Source organism: Paramormyrops kingsleyae, chromosome 24 (genome assembly GCF_048594095.1).
Source record: "Paramormyrops kingsleyae isolate MSU_618 chromosome 24, PKINGS_0.4, whole genome shotgun sequence".
NCBI classification, from domain to species: Eukaryota; Metazoa; Chordata; class Actinopteri; order Osteoglossiformes; family Mormyridae; genus Paramormyrops; species Paramormyrops kingsleyae.
In genome coordinates, this window is record NC_132820.1 from 21515366 (window position 1) to 21530092 (window position 14727).

The following is a 14727-nucleotide window of genomic DNA, read 5'->3' on the forward strand; positions in this document are numbered from 1 at the left end:
GAGCTACAGAACATTACACTAAAAGTATAGGTTACTTAATGTGTATGAAGGAAAGTGGTGGTCAGCAGAAGGCAGGAGAGGCACAGGAGCAGGGAGATGGCAGGATGAGGACAGTGAGCAGGCAGCAGGGAGATGGCAGGATGAGGACAGTGAGCAGGCAGCAGGGAGATGGCAGGATGAGGACAGTGAGCAGGCAGCAGGGAGATGGCAGGATGAGGACAGTGAGCAGGCAGCAGGGAGATGGCAGGATCAGGACAGTGAGCAGGCAGCAGGGAGATGGCAGGATAAGGACAGTGTGCAGGCAGCAGGGAGATGGCAGGATGAGGACAGTGTGCAGGCAACAGGGAGATGGCAGGATGAGGACAGTGTGCAGGCAGCAGGGAGATGGCAGGATAAGGACAGTGTGCAGGCAGCAGGGAGATGGCAGGATGAGGACAGTGTGCAGGCAGCAGGGAGATGGCAGGATAAGGACAGTGTGCAGGCAGCAGGGAGATGGCAGGATGAGGACAGTGTGCAGGCAGCAGGGAGATGGCAGGATGAGGACAGTGAGCAGGCAGCAGGGAGATGGCAGGATAAGGACAGTGTGCAGGCAGCAGGGAGATGGCAGGATGAGGACAGTGTGCAGGCAGCAGGGAGATGGCAGGATGAGGACAGTGAGCAGGCAGCAGGGAGATGGCAGGATAAGGACAGTGTGCAGGCAGCAGGGAGATGGCAGGATGAGGACAGTGAGCAGGCAGCAGGGAGATGGCAGGATGAGGACAGTGAGCAGGCAGCAGGGAGATGGCAGGATGAGGACAGCGCACAGGACCAAGTGGTGAGTTAGAAATTAGGCTGTACTTTACTACCATTATCTACTGTATCATCAAGGCAGATATTAGCCTAATAGACAAATATTCATTTCTGAAGGCTGTTGGAGCTGGGGGGACTGAGAGGGCAGGAATTACACCAGACTGCTGGACCAGACCAGGCTGTTTGTAAATGTATAGGCTTATTACTTTTACTAGTATACTACTTCTAGGATAATTCCTGAGAGTTAGCAAAACCAAATTCTTTTGGATAGGGATAAGGATAATGAGATCTTCTGTATTGATTCTCATTTTGTCGCATGTCCAGACCATGACCGTGTGTTGCATACATGTTAGTAAACACCCCTAGCGCATCTTGCACTCTTAACATTGATCCTGGTGGCGACTATTCGTATTGACGCGGTAGCGGACCATAATGGTCATAGAAGTGTTATGAAGGCAGTACCCCCCAATTATGGAGGGGTAATTCGCACTCTGGATACAATTACAACACTAGCCATGTAAACGTATTAATTGGGGAATTCATTTATAAAGGCTTCGTGTGACCGAAAAAGATGCCAAACATTCATAGGCACATTTGTAAGAGGATTTTGGGATTTATAAAGAAAAACGTATGCTGAAAACAACTCGCACGTTTTGTGAACGAGGCTGAAAGGGATGCAGTTTCGACAGAATCCTGTAGAGGGCACTGTGTATGCTAAATTGAAGGCTCCAGGAATGTTGTCGGCATTTCATTTCATTTCATGGTCACACGGCCATTGGCTCTGAAATTAAACTGTTCTTTTAAATAGAATTGCCACTGCCACTGAGCATCTCCTCTACAAGCAAACACTGGGGTGCCACCAAGACCAGCAGGCTGCTGGTGGCTCTGGGATGCAACCACTACTGAGGCCAGATGAGGGAGCCACTAATGATGGCTTGAAGACATATCAGTGTCAGAATGACATGACATGGCTTGTTTGTTGAACCTTGGCCGGGAATTTGAGAGCACACAGATCCAAGGATGGGGCACATATATGAAACAGAGGTACACCTGTGCAGATTTTGCCTAGGGGCCCTGAAATGACCCAAACATGAAGCTCAGCTTTCCAGGTGCTGAGGGGAAATAGTTTCAGAAAACTTTTATTCTAGGGACAAACTTCTGTGGAGGCAGGACGAGTCACCAGCTTCTCACTTCAGTTATTTACACGCAATGTTCATCTATCAAAGGTAAGACACGTTGTTTGAGATAAATGTAGAACTACAGGATAAATTTACAGTTATACCGCCAGGTGTTTTCATAACAGCTTGCTTATAGTAACATTATCACTAGCAACCATTTCACTCGTTTGACGAGAGAGAACTGACAGACTTTTGTCTCTCATACGTTCCCTGTAATTATGTGCTAAATAATGAATTGTCATGACCGTTATTTGATAATGTGTGTGGTTTTTATGTTGTTGTATGATAAAATCTTGTCGGCACGGTATTAACAGTAATTTTGTGTCACCAATTAGCTAGCATCGCTCACTTGGTAAGAGGCTGAAGCTAGGTTTGCCGCATAGCCTATGTGTCCATGGCTTGTATAGTTTTTTGTCATAACGTTAAAAATTCTTGTCAGTCCGTTTCTGACAAACTTGTGTTGATCAGTGACCTGAGCATCGCTCACATGGTAGAATATTATCTGTCTGAACAATTATAAATTGCACTGACCAGAAAAGCTTGAGTGTTGATAGCATCACAGGCAGAACCATAAATGATTTTTGGTAACATTTTTTTTTGTTTTAGTCATTTTTAAACACATTGACAATGCATTATAATGCATTCATAAAGCATTATAAACATGGCTATATTTCTAAATGGGCATAACAAATTGCCATGTTTATTATGCACTATGACTGCCTTATGAAGCTCTCATCTATAATGCACTATAGATACCTTTGTAATACAGTACAATAGCTGTATTATTCCGAGCATCATAATGCATTATGAAGGTATCTATAGTGCATTCCAGATGAGACCTTCATAAATTATTCATAATGCATAATACACATGGGTATAATGTGTTATGCCTTTTGATAAATAATTATAGCCATGTTTCTAATACTTTATGGATTCATTATTATTAGTTATGGATGTGTTTATAAATTGCTAAAGCAATGGCCTTAAGTAGTGTTACCTGATTTTTGGTTACAAACGTAACATTTTTTGCTGAGGGGCTCTCTAACCCCAAAATGGCCTTAGATGAATTTGCAGAGACAGAATTCTTCTAGAAGGAGCGGGAGGCTGCCAAGAAATGGGTGGAGAAGAAGATGGAGAAAAAGAGGAAAAGGCCAGACTCACGACAAGCAGATTCTGCCGCATGAACCTGAAACAGGGACCAAACAGCTAGCCTGCACATCCACACCGGCTTCCCTGGAATGGCAGGGAAATGCACTTACTGCCCATCTAAAGTGAACCGGAATGAGTTTCAGGCGTCTCCTTTGTTTAAGGCAGAGTGATAAAGATGGGTAAACTTAATAATATTAATTTAGTCATTTTAATGTAATATTTGAATGCAGGCCTTAAATGATCCATATTATTTCAATAAGGCCTCCCTTTAGGGGTATAGTCCATGCTTTTACGTTTGTGTAAAACAAACCTAACAAAGGACGCGGCCGCATGACCCCGCGGCGCCGAACAAAGAAGCACTGTGGGACATACGGCGGCGTCCGAAACAGAATGAGGAAACGAGCACATCGCCCGCCACTGCCCAGAGTCCCGTTCACAAACATCCAGTCTAAACTAGGTGACCTAAGAGCGAGGTTGGGGTTCCAGCGCGATGCAAGAAACTGCAATATATCATTTTTCACGGAAACGTGGCTGACCCCCCTGGTACTGGATCTAGTGGTGACTCCGTCAGACTCTTTCTCTCTTTTTCCTGTTTCATAACTGCTTGCTGTTGGTCATTTAGTACTTGCTCTTTGTCTATGAAACTATGTCAAAAATAAAAAGGATATTTAATTGAAATATTACACGCTGATTTTTTTCCTGGTTAAATAAAATCGATACAGCAGATTCTTTTCTACACACACGACTGCTTTTTTTGTAACTTAATTATGCCATCTAACACGATAGGTTCTCTGTCATAAGAATATTCCAATATGTTGGTTGAGATTATTTAAGCGGTACATCAACAATCCTTGTGGGGGAAATTAATGATAATTAAACTTTGACAAACAAGGGCATAGCTGAAAAATCAGTACACTGCTAGTGAGTTACTGGCAATATAGCATAGAAATTTACTAGTCAGCTGTGCTAAGAATCAGCTAAACTGAAATGGAAGGCTTGTAGTATAAGGGGAAAGGTGAAGGAGAATGTTTTATGTGTTTTAAGTTGATTAAGCACGGAGGAGCACTTCTCTTTCTCACATAGTAAAGGTTCATTCTCTCTTCAAATGATTGCTTGCAAATTTAAGGATCTAGGAAATTAGCTTATATAATATAATATTATAATATAAATATTATATATATATACACTCACCTAAAGGATTATTAGGAACACCATACTAATACGGTGTTTGACCCCCTTTCGCCTTCAGAACTGCCTTCCCACCAAACATGAGACGTCCATCAGACGTGCAGATCATGTCTAGATGGAGTCGGTCGGTCCAGAACCATATCTGGATGTCTACACAACGTGCAAATCAGGTGCAGTATCTGCACGTCTAACTCTGACCCCTCTTGGGCGTAGATATGTAGTTCAAGCTGAACGTCTAGGTAGGCGACTTTTGGAAATTTGTAGGCAGATCGTCAATTCCATGTAAACATTGTCAGCGTCAATTCTGGTGCCTATTGTAGCTCATGCTGTTGTCATTTTAATGTTTGAAATTGTCCAAAAATAAACTGCTACACGTAAGCAAATCCCATAATCACAATTTGCCGATGCACGTCCGGTGTGTGGTTTGGCCAAGTTCTGTTGCCGTAGCGCTAAAAAATTTTTTTTTAAAAAAAACCGACACTGTCGCGCATGCGGTCTTTTGCAGTAAAACGGTTGTGAGAAACTGCACGTCGTTGTGGACAAGTTTAAAGTTTAAGGTAAGTAGTATTTAGCATTGTTTAGTTGTGTACATTGTTTAATAATCGCATTGCTGACTTTTTTGCAAACCAATATGTCCACATAATTAATCTGAAGGTAAGACACATCTGTACATATGGAACTCCAAAGTGTTCAAAAGTATTATGAAATATATGAGAATAGACTATAAAACCCGATCAACCAAGTTGGCTCCGTTTTATAGAATGCGCTGAGACAGACAACTTGATGGCCTATCGAGCAGAGGTTTACTGAACGCTAGCAAAACAGCCAAAAAGTAATCAATGGGTGCGTTCTACTTGGGCTTAGGTCTGTCTGCAGCTGACGCGACGTGGAACGCGATCTGCCGGCGGCTGCAAGGGTGGAGTATAAACTGACTGCAGCCAAGTCGGACTACTTACTGTATACTCCTCGTAGTCTGTGACACCTGACTGCAATGGCAGCACTACCAGAAGGGTGTAGATAAATCTATACAAAAATCACCTGCATGCACATTACTTCTTTTACAATAACCAACTCCTGATACAAACTGTTAGCAGTGAATACAATTATTGTGTATTGTGGCTCTGTGTAAAAAGATAGCTGCCAGGAAAATTATCAAATACATGTATTTCAAGGATTCAAAGTTACTATTGTCATGTACTCAGTACAATACAATTCTTACTTGAATGCCTTCTCAGACTGGACGATTAAACCAAATAAAGCAGCGCAACATCACAGTAACTATGTGTATTGTGTATTGAGTGAATTATTGATGTTTAAATTTCACTTTTTTAAATTCAGTTTTTGGTTTAAATGTATTTATTTTTGCTGTAATGTTGTAAGACACAAGGAGAGGGGGAGGTGTGTTATCATCTGATCTGATACTCCCAATAAAAATGTATTAAGAATGCTGTGTGAGACTTTTTGTACTGAATTTGCTTAATGATACTAGGTTATTGGGGTGAAACATAATATGGTATTAGAATATATAGTGGGGATTATTTTGTAATGAATAAAGCTGTAAATACATAAATTACGTCTAAAGTAAGTCTATGTGTGACGTTAAAACGACGTCTACACCGACCATTTCCGGACTGTTTTTTCACCTTATACAGACGTCTTATAGTTGTCATAACTGAACATCCAGAGGACGTCTAAAAAAGACGTCATAAAAACTTTCATTCTGCACCCTCTGAAGACGTCTTTTCTACGGTAGGCCAAGACGTCTAAAAGACGTCATTTCAACGTCATATTGTTTGCTGGGTTAATTCTACGTGGCATTGATTCAACAAGGTGCTGAAAGCATTCTTTAGAAATGTTGGCCCATATTGATAGGATAGCATCTTGCAGTTGATGGAGATTTGTGGGATGCACATCCATGGCACGAAGCTCCCGTTCCACCACATCCCAAAGATGTTCTATTGGGTTGAGATCTGGTGACTGTGGGGGCCATTTTAGTACAGTGAACTCATTGTCATGTTCAAGAAACCAATTTGAAATGATTCGAGCTTTGTGACATGGTGCATTATCCTGCTGGAAGTAGCCATCAGAGGATGGGTACATGGTGATCATAAAGGGATGGACATGGTCAGAAACAATGCTCAGGTAGGCCGTGGCATTTAAACGATGCAAAATTGGCACTAAGGGGCCTAAAGTGTGCCAAGAAAACATCCCCCACACCATTACACCACCACCACCAGCCTGCACAGTGATAACAAGGCATGATGGATCCATGTTCTCATTCTGTTTACGCCAAATTCTGACTCTACCATTTGAATGTCTCAACAGAAATCGAGACTCATCAGACCAGGCAACATTTTTCCAGTCTTCAACTGTCCAGTTTTGGTGAGCTCGTGCAAATTGTAGCCTCTTTTTCCTATTTGTAGTGGAGATGAGTGGTACCCAGTGGGGTCTTCTGCTGTTGTAGCCCATCCGCCTCAAGGTTGTGTGTGTTGTGGCTTCACAAATGCTTTGCTGTATACCTCGGTTGTGACGAGTGGTTATTTCAGTCAAAGTTGCTCTTCTATCAGCTTGAATCAGTCGGCCCATTCTCCTCTGACCTCTAGCATCAACAAGGCATTTTCGCCCACGGGACTGCCGCATACTGGATGTTTTTCCCTTTGCACACCATTCTTTGTAAACCCTAGAAATGGTTGTGCGTGAAATCCCAGTAACTGAGCAGATTGTGAAATACTCAGACCGGCCCGTCTGGCACCAACAACCATGCCACGCTCAAAATTGCTTAAATCACCTTTCTTTCCCATTCTGACATTCAGTTTGGAGTTCAGGAGATTGTCTTGACCAGGACCACACCCCTAAATGCATTGAAGCAACTGCCATGTGATTGGTTGATTAGATAATTGCATTAATGAGAAATTGAACAGGTGTTCCTAATAATCCTTTAGGTGAGTGTATATATATATATATATATATATATATATATATATATATATATATATATATATATATATATATATATAATATACAGCTGCAGACTCTTAATGCCACTCTCAGGCCCCTTCCGTTTGGTGGACATATGTGCGGAAAACAAAGAAAGATGTACTTCATCAGTTTCACAAGTTTTCAAAGTAGAGTTGGATGGCACCTTTAACCTTAAAGGCTTGTTTTTGCGGCAGAATGGTCATGCAATTTAGGTTTAACACCAAAAACATGTCCCTGTGCTTGCATCATTTAATGAATTGCCCCTCTATGTTTTTTGCATTGCACTTGAGAACTGAAGAAACCTTTAATTCAATGGCAAGTCCACTACAATTCTCTACATGTACATGAGTTTAACCAATCATTATTTAAGCTAATCAAATTTTGTTTCAAACTTCACAATGTTTTAAATAACCACACAGACACAAACCAAATGCAAAATAATCCACATTTATTTATATCTTAGTCCTATTTAATTCTATGTTATCTTACGTTATACAATCTTATCTTAACCTCATCTTAACTTACTCTATATTAGTCTTATCTTATTCTATGTTACCTTATGTTATACAAAATCTTATCTTAACCTATATTAGTCTTATCTTATTCTAATCTTATGTCATACAAACTTAGGATAAGTTAAGGTTAAACTATCTTAATCTTATCTTATCCTAAGTACTTGTGAGATCTCTCACCTAATTATTTACAGGTTCTATGAAAAACTATTTACATCACACAGATAGCCCATCTCCACAGCCAACTCCAGGACCCCGGGGATGGCACTCAGCTGGTCCAGCGCATCATTAGGAAATATCACCTCAGCTTCATCATCCCAATTGTCAACATACGTGTAGTGAGCCTCTAGGTTTTGGTCCCTCCCCTGCTTGCAGATGGAAATTGCATTTAGAAACTCACTCCAAAACTGAATACACCAATGGTAAGTAAAGCACTTGGCCTCATAGGTCATTTTAGGGTAGTTGCTAAGATAATAGTTATGCAACTTATTGAATCTTTCCATTTTTTCAAAAACAACGGAAGGGGACATAAATGGGGGTGTTGGACCCGTAACCAGCTGAGATGAGGGGTGCGCTGGAACCTGATACGGAGGGGTGGGATGAACCATGTCCGGAGCTGAAGATGGATGTGGGGCTGGGCTTACAGGTGAGACTACGTGTGGTGACGGAGGAGGAGAGTCTGTAAAAAAAGATGGAGATGGAGAGGAGACAAAAGAGGATGGGATGGGTGACGGAACTAAGAAAGAAGTGGAGGAGAAGGTGTTGGAGCACGGCGTCTCCACCGGGTTCGTGGATGAGAAGAGATTCACAGCTGACACGGGGAGAAGTTGCAAATCACCGGTTTATTGTCTGACAGATTGCAATCCGGGAGCGGCCGTCTGACATACATTCAGCATGTACAGGAGGAGGCTCTGCCATATGTATCAGCTGTATCCCTTTTAAAGCCCTTTGGGCATCTCCCCCCCCTTTCTCAGTACCTTCCCTCTACTTGACAACCACATGTGTGACTCTAGCCAGCTCGTAGTTGTCCTTCTGGAAGGCTAAAAGATAAGTAGGGGCCGCTGATATTCTCTGTCGCCCCCCCTATCTGTTCCGATTAGGTAGCCTTGCCTTGCCGGCGCGCCAGTCAGTTGTTGTTTCAGTTAACTGCATTTTTTAGAATGAACCCCCCCCCTTTTCATCATGCCCTGCTTTAAGCTATATTCTCTTTTTCCTCTATTCATTGTATGTTATTTATAATTCTATTTAATCCCACAAAGGCCGGTGAGCAGGGCTCAGGCTCAGGCTCTGACACTGATGGAGTGCGACACAGGATGGTTGCAACCTCGTCGTCACTCTGGGTGAGATCCTCACACGGGATCTTCTCACCCACTTGGGTTGAGTCAAAGGGGTTTGCCAATTTGCTGTTACTGAAGCGTACTAGATTCTGTACATTTTTTGTAAATGGCCCCTTTTGTTTTTTACACCAATTTCTACGTCCTGACCGGCCTCCCGCCGAATGAATTCCGGGTCGCTGCTCGTGCGGTCGACCGGCTGGTTAGAGGAGCGACATGTGTATCGTATTTTATCGTTCTTGTTGGTTTGTTTTTGTTTTTCTGCGTGCTTCGGTACAGTCTTGCACAAACTGCTTTGCACTTTTAACGGAGCTGCTTCTTTTTTTGAGTTTCTCTCTTATTTTTCCATACTTTTTTCCTCAATACTCACGGAGCGCTCTAGACACGCTCACTTTGCGCTGTCTCTTTGTTCTAATCGCGCTCACGTTACGTGGCTGCTTGTTACTCCGGACACAATTTTTATTTATTTATTCTTTTAATTATTATTTTATTTATTATTATTATTCCCGGAACATACCCCAGCATGAATATCTGTGAGATTTGTGCATTTTTTTGGACAATTGCATGTACGCATTGGCTGCTTATCTGTGAGTGTGCGTCTTCTACTGGAAACAACCCTCCCGACGGATCGCGGCTCATCTAGCACAGAGATCGCTTAATTCAGCTTGGACTACAGACTCAACACTCCACAGACACGGTCAGCTTTCCAGAGGAAATTCTCCGCGTGAACTCCTCCAGCCAGCATAAATTCACACACAAAAAGGTAACCAGAAGAGGGAAGAAAAAGGGTGGCGTTAAAGCCAGGCTTAAAAGGGAGACCTTTAAACAGCGAGCGCTTCCGTCCATCATCCTGGCTAACGTTCGCTCTCTCCGCAAAAAAACGGATGAGCTGCAAGCTAGCGTTAACCATATGCATGAATACAGAACTGCTTCTATCCTGGCATTTACGGAAACATGGTTAAATGAGAGCGACAACGATGACATGCTACACATTGATGGCTTCACCCCCCCGGTACGTCTGGACCGCGTCAGTGTGCTCTCCGGTAAACATCATGGAGGAGGCGTGTGTCTCTATATTAATTCACGCTGGTGCTCCACAGACATCGAGCTCCTGGCCCTTTCTATCTCCCCAGAGAATTTCCACAACTTTTCCTCATTTTGGTCTACATCCACCCCAAAGCCAACGCCGCCACTGCTACGGAGCACATCATCAACACTCTAAATAAATTTGAACAGTTATCACCGGACTCCCCCAAACTCGTTTTGGGAGATTTCAATCACTGTTCGCTTGACAAGTCCCTCAAAGGATTCCATCAGTACGTCACATGTACCACCCGCATGGGGAAGATTCTGGACAAATGCTATGGTTCAGTCCAGGATGCATACAGATCTCTTCCCCTCCCCCCTCTCGGCTTGGCTGATCGTCATACAATCCTGCTCGCCCCAGCATACACGCCAATCATCAAAAGGGCAAAGAAGGTTGTTACAAACATCAAACAGTGGACAGCAGAAAGCATCCAAACCCTACAAGGATGCTTTGAATCTACAGACTGGGACAATCTTCTTTCTTCCAACAATATACATGAGCAGGTAGACACAGTCTCATCATACATCTCCTTCTGCGTTGACAATATCATCCCATCAAAAACAGTCACCATCTTTGCCAACAATAAACCTTGGATCACCAAAGAGCTCAAGGAAATACTAAACAAAAAGAAAAGGATTTTCTTTACTGGCTCTGAATCAGACAAGAAGGAAATCAACAGAGAAGTCAAACTAGCAATTAAAATGGCAAAACTGAGATACAAAGACAAAGTGGAGCAGAATTTTTCAGAGGGGAACCTCCGCTCTGCTTGGCAGGGACTGAAAACCATGGCCACTGTGAACACAGCTGTCTCCAGTCCCAGAACCATCCACGTTGAGGGCAGCAGCGACACATCACTCCCTGATGACCTCAACTCCTTTTACACCAGGTTTGAGTCAGACAACTCCACTCAGCTCCAGAGTTTAAGATCCTCACTTAAATCAGACAACTCCGCACTCATCTTCAACACTCTGGACGTAGTGAATGCCCTTAAGATGACTAGAGAGAGAAGTGCACCCGGCCCAGACCACATCTGCAGTGGAGTCCTGCGGCATTGTGCTCAGCAACTAGGTGGCGTATTCCGGACCTTGTTCCAGAACTCTATGGACAGCGGCATAGTACCCCGCCTCTGGAAACATTCCACAGTCATCCCCATTCCTAAAAAAAGTATAACCAGGGGAGTCACGTGGGTACCTCAAGCAAGATGGCAGCTCGCTAGATAAGCTCTTACCCACCCGCTAACTTTCTTTTAATTAATGGCGAAGTAGTTGACATTTCGTTGGTAAAATACTTTGATATCGTCCCCGATCCGGATTCTAGGGATTTACTTGCGTTTTTCGACGTGTAACAATGGCGACAACATCTAAATATTTCAAGGAAACAAACCGCATGGCGACTAGAAAGACCCCGCCACTCCCGGAGGCTACAGCAACTTCGAGTTCGCCCGGGAAACAGACTGACGTTGAAGTGAGCCTGGAGACAGTTTTTACCGAAGTTATTAAAATGAACAAGACCCTTCAGTTAGTGGCGGCGGACACAATCGCCATTAAAGGGACAATGACGGAGTTAAATAATACCGTGAACGGACTGCAGGCCCGAATGGGAGAGGCGGAGGGCCGTATCTCGCATTTGGAGGATGTGACGGAGGCGATGGCGGCAGGTAAAGACGCTACAGAAAAGAAGATAAAAACTTTGTGGGATCGTGTTCAAATGCTTGAGAACCATAGTAAAAGGAACAATGTAAGGCTCGTGGGTTTACAAGAGAAGTATGGGACGAACGGTACCTTGGAGAACTGTGTCAAGCGAGTTTTGAGCGAGGGCCTGGGGAACGACATGGAGGGGGAATTCGAAATGGAGAGAGCTCATCGAACGCCGGCCCCAATGCCGAGTGAGGATCAACCTCCGAGACCGGTGCTGATTAGATTTCTGAGGCAGTCAGCACGGGAGAAAGTACTGCGAGCCGCACGTGAACGCCGAGGAATCGAGTGGGAGGATCGTAGAATATCCGTGTTTCCTGATATGACGAGGGAATTGGCTGAAAAAAGGAAGATGTTTTTGCCTGCTAAGAAAGCGCTTCAACAGTTAAATGTGAGATACACGCTTGCTTTCCCTGCTACGTTGAGGTTTACCTGGAAAGGTAGAAATCGTAGCTTTACCAGTATTGAGGAAGCAGTACGCTTCATTGGCACACTGAGTAACGATGGGTCATAAGCAGGTATGCCTAAGATAGTAATGCTTACGGACGTTGAGGAAATTATAACAGTCAACTATGGGCGGATGTTAAGCGCGGGTGGGTTCTGAGCTTTAGAGGATGTGCTGCCCGAGCAGCATGCAGCTGGACAGTGCTGTGACCAGCTGCATGAGGGGTACTCCACGGACCAATAGGAGTTTCTTTTTTGTTGTTGCGTGTTCTATTTGCAACTGTTTTTTGTTTAGGGGTGGAGGTTTAAGGACCAGAGACTGGTCAGAGCTCCCGGTTTGTGTTTTGGGGGAGCATTTTATGTTAACTGATTTTGTTCTTTTCCATACGTTTCTTACAAAAAAAGGTTCGGTCATGACGCAGTTTAATAATGAGAATTCGTTACGTACTGTACTTCATAGGTTACGATGTCAATGTAGGTCTATATATATGGTATAGGGCGCTATGGTGTGGAGAAATATAACATGTATGTCGTGGAACATAAAAGGTTGTGGGAATCCTATAAAAAGAGGCAAAGTTATGACCTATTTGAAACATAACAAGGTAGATATAGCGTTTATTCAGGAAACACATTTTAAAGGGGAAGAGGCTCTAAAATTGAAGTATGGGTGGGTTGGACAGGTATTTCATAGCTCTTTTTCCATCAAGCGGAATGGCGTCGCTATACTGATACACAAAAATTTAAATTTTGTTCTGACTGGTGAGGTCAGAGATGGTGAGGGTAGAATGGTGTGTCTACAGGCCACGATAAATGGAACTGCGGTGGTGTTATGTAACATTTATGCACCAAATATAGGTGAAAGGGAATACACCTTTTATTCACATTGTCACAAATCCCACTCCAGACTCGATATGTTTTTGATCTCAAACACCTTGACAAAGCAGGTCACATACTGCAAAATAGGTGCTATCGCTTTATCGGATCATGCTGCCGTGATATTAGGAATTGATATTAGCTGTGACAAGGAGAGAAAAGGCAGATGGCGGTTAAACACCTCACTGCTGTCCCATGAGGCCTTTAGTTTATCATTAAAAGAGGATCTGCAGTCTTTCTTTGAAATTAATACTGGAAGTACAGATAAAAGATCGACGGAATGGGAGGCCTCTAAGGCATACATTAGAGGGAAAATAATAGGGTACGCATCTAGAAGGAAAAGGGAGGATCATGACAGATTACAGGAATTAGATAATAAAATAAAAAATTGTGAACAAGAATTATCTCAGTGCTTCTCAGATCAGTTATATCAAGATATTTGTAAACTTAAATTTGAATTACAGGAAATTTATAATAAAAAGGTGGAATACGCCTTATTTAGATTGGGGACTACTTTTTATGGGGAAGGGGAGAAAACTGGTAAGCTGCTTGCTAGGCAGTTGAAACAAAGGACTACATGTAATTTAATATCAGCTATTAAGAAAGGAAACACAATAGTAACGTCAACGGAGGAGATAAACGATGTATTACGGAAATTTTACGAAGAGTTATATACCGCGGACATTAATCCTAAACAGGAAGAATTGCTTAGTTTCTTCTCCAGACTTAAAACGCCTACATTGTCCCCAGAGGAGATGTATATGTTAGAAGGCCCAATCACGGAACTTGAAGTCAGACAAGCTGTATCTGTTATGCAGAATGGAAAATCAGCAGGGATAGATGGGTTTCCTGTTGAATATTATAAACAGTATGTAGATTTACTTGCACCCATTTTAACAGAAGTATATAATGAGGCATATGCTAGTGGATCTCTGCCCCCGTCTTTTAATGATGCTCTAATATCGGTGATTCCTAAGAAAGATAGGGACCCCACCGAACCCTCAAATTATCGGCCAATAAGTCTCATCAATGTTGATTGCAAGATCCTTAGTAAAATTCTTGCTTTACGGCTAGAGAAGGTACTATCCAGCATTATAAACATGGATCAAGTGGGATTTATGATGAATAGATCATCAACGGATAACATGAGAAGGTTACTTCATTTAATTTGGCTAAACAGAGAAAAATCTGACCCGATTGTCGCTCTCTCACTTGATGCGGAGAAGGCGTTTGATAGGGTGCACTGGGAATTTCTATTTACAACGTTATCAAATTTTGGGTTTGGGCCTTGTTTTATCAAGTGGGTTCGAACATTGTATAAGGCCCCTAAGGCGTGCGTGTTTACTAATGGTAAAGTTTCTCCGTCTTTTGACCTCACCAGGGGGACGCGTCAGGGATGCCCGCTGTCACCATTATTGTTCAATATTACACTGGAACCTTTGGCCATGGCCATTAGGGCTAACGCAAATATTTCAGGCGTTCAAGGGGGCGGCACAGAAC

At 42.9% G+C, this 14727-nt stretch overlaps 1 long non-coding RNA gene across 2 annotated transcripts; it reads left to right on the forward strand.

The window, feature by feature from the left end:
* Positions 1–4377: 4377 nt before the first annotated feature.
* Positions 4378–6097, forward strand: LOC140582290 (uncharacterized). Of its 2 annotated transcripts, none has more exons than XR_011985219.1 (3): positions 4378–4543; positions 4810–4861; positions 5169–6097. It is a non-coding gene; the product is annotated as an uncharacterized lncRNA (long non-coding RNA). The 2 variants fall into 2 exon arrangements; XR_011985220.1 differs by having other exon boundaries at positions 4379–4474.
* The last annotated feature ends 8630 nt before the right edge of the window (positions 6098–14727 follow it).